At 42.4% G+C, this 3,030-nt stretch overlaps 1 pseudogene; it reads right to left on the minus strand.

The window, feature by feature from the left end:
* LOC136509941 (uncharacterized) lies at positions 1-2,298 on the minus strand (annotated as a pseudogene).
* Positions 2,299-3,030: the final 732 nt, after the last annotated feature.

Raw genomic sequence — 3,030 nt, forward strand, 5'->3', positions numbered from 1 at the left:
CATAACCTAAGATGACGGCAGCATCACTGAACCAGGCGTAGCTACAATAGTGAAGCATTAAGGGTCCTACCGACGAAGCTTAACAGCACAGTCAAGGGTCCATTATCGACCAAGAAAGCTTCACACGCGTCTTGGTAGCACCAACAGTAATTTGACCTTCATCTCTGCCGTTGACCGTTGGAGTGAACTGTATGCTCTCTGATTTACCGTCACCGGTGTGGAAAACAATTATCAGGAAATCCTCAACGTGGACAGATACGACAGGCCGCATAAGCTGCAGGATACCTCCGCAATCATCAACAGTCGTAGCATCAGCCTCTTTGCTGTCATAAAGCACAAGTATGTCCTGGACGCTGGTGGTGTATGCGGTGATTTTTCCATGAAAACCTCCCTGCAGAACTTCAACTGCAATAAATCCCTCAATTGCACGATTCACAACTGCATAAGTCACGTCCATAGTACTGAGCCTGGTAGCAAGGGATTTGGTTTCGACCATAGATACCATCGATGCACAATCTGTTGGGTCACTGATGCTTAAGAGTCCTTTACTAAATTCTCTGGGCTGTCCTAGATGATCCTTGATCTTTAGATCAATCTCCACATACATATAACCACACAATGCGAGCCCACGTTTCGGCCCAGTCAAGATCAATGATTCAGCCTAAGGTAAGGTTTACAGGATACATTAGTGGCGCATTAATTATTTCTATCTACAAATACATAATGCTGCAAAAGGATTTCTGATGAAACTGTTAATTGTTGGTCTCATAGGAAGCAACAAGTAGTACTACCATGTAAAGCACTACTACTATAAGAGACAAATGTGTGACATATATATGCGTCTCCCTGAAAATTTGGATTTTAGTGGCACATAAATTATTTGTACAAATACATAATGCTGCAAAAAGACTTTTCAGCGACTTCTATAGCTAGCTGATGAAACTGTTAATGGTCGGTCACGATAGGAAGCAACAAGTACTACCATGTAAATACAGATTCACCATTTCACGATTGCTTCTACAAAAAGCTCTACTAAGAGATAAATGCGTGATAGGAAACATATGTGTCACCCTGAAAATCTGGATTTAGAAAGAATTAAGTACACATAGTCATGCTTACAGTGTCCAGCACGCAAAATACAAACCGGTTATAAGTTACAGGTCAGTTCAGCATAAAAGTTTTATATTTTCTCTATTATTATAATAAAAATACTAAATGAAGAAAGGGGCGCAATATGAGGCTACTAACACGCGCATAAGTAATGCAAACTAGAAAGGATAAGAGATCAAAGTTGTAGGTACCTCAGAATTGATGAGTTGGCAATGGTCAGGGTCGCGGCGGAAGTGATAAACACACCTCTCATCGATGCTGTCCCTGACAATGACAGTGCCATACACATGGATCGGGAAGCCAATATCCGAAGAGGCTACCTTGACAGACAAGAGGTTTACAGCCCCAGACAGTTTGTAGTTCTCGGTCTCGATTACTTTGTGGGGGTAATCAGTAAATCTCATCGGACCAAAGGGTGCTGTACGTGGTGCATCCATGTTGGAAAACAAAGGGTATTAGATCATCAGTCGCATCATGCTTACAAGTTGAATAGTTGAATATTGGTACGTATATAGAACTATAAACGTGGTGCATCCATGTTGGAAAACAAAGGGTATTAGCTCCGAGTAATCCAATCCCCAAACACACAAAGCAGCATTGCAGCAATTAATTAATTTGTCAAGGATGGACTGGAGGATTGACTCGAACCAGTGGTATCAAACAAACAATAGGATCGATCCAATTGAAAGCGTCAGGCTGGTGGGCGGCTTACATTCTTCATCGAGGTCGAATCTAGTGAGGTTGACGAGGGTGTACCGGTTGTAGTAGCGGCCCCCCTGCTTGGGATCGAAGTCGAGGATGCGAGCAAAGGCTTCCGTCGTCCGACCCCTTGAGTCGCCCTCTTCCGTAAGGCGGCGCGCATACCGCAGCTCGTTGCTCCTCAGCTTATCCGCCGCCTCCGCTCGCTCGGCCTCGGTCATGCCTGAGAAATCCGGTTTGGAACCCCCCGTCTCAAAAATGACCTTCCATGCCAGTACCTCTGGCACAAGGCTTCGCGCTCTTTGTCGACCTCGGCCCGCTTCTTCCGGAGATCCGTCTTGCTCAAGCCTTTTGAGAATCCCTTTTCCCTCGTACTCAAGCTGAGGCGCGTGATCTCGTTGCTGATCTTCTCCTGCATCTCTTCCTGCGCTCGCAACTCTTCGTACCAGGCCACCGCCGCCTCCACCGCCATAGCCGGACGGAGCAAGGAGAAGCCGATCTAGGGTTTGTGAGTGCGCCCCTGCTATCCTATTCTCTCCTACCTATATACGGGGACCTGCTGAGGTCTTGTTCGATCGTCTTATTCTCTCCTACCTATATTTTTATTTTCATAACTTAGATTGAAGAGGCAAGTTTGTTTTGATTTGATTTCGACGACGACATAGGTGAATAATTTAAATATATATAGTATACTAGCAAAATATGCCATATATCAAGTTAAAAACGGGACAAAAGAAACTCTCCATTATCTAGGTGCTTATAGGAAACGTGGACGAATAAAATGTGATGAAATCTTAGCTATTTAAGAGAGCTTTTCTAAATCTCACACTTTAAATCATCGTTTGGAGAGTAATTTGCATAAAAATCACTTTCTATATCTTTTCACTCTACAACAATTTTTCTATAGCTTGTGCGTACTTTAGAGAGTCATTCTCGTCTTATTTTTTTGGCTAGCGAAAAATCAGGAATACAAGATGGCTATATTTAGATAACCGTTTAGAGAAGCTGTTGGAAAGTTATTTTTCACTATAATCTCTATTCCTAGCATTTAAGAAGCATATGAAGAGGCTCTTAGAGTTGCTCTAATATTAGGTATATTAGTAGCAGAATGTTTATAGATATAAAATATAGATTATATATACAAAGATGCTTAATGTACAAAATTTTATAGAAATCCCTAGCGTACGTATGAGATAGAGATTCTAGGAAGAAAAATAGGAT

The sequence above is a fragment of the Miscanthus floridulus genome, chromosome 16 (assembly GCF_019320115.1).
Source record: "Miscanthus floridulus cultivar M001 chromosome 16, ASM1932011v1, whole genome shotgun sequence".
NCBI lineage: Eukaryota > Viridiplantae > Streptophyta > Magnoliopsida > Poales > Poaceae > Miscanthus > Miscanthus floridulus.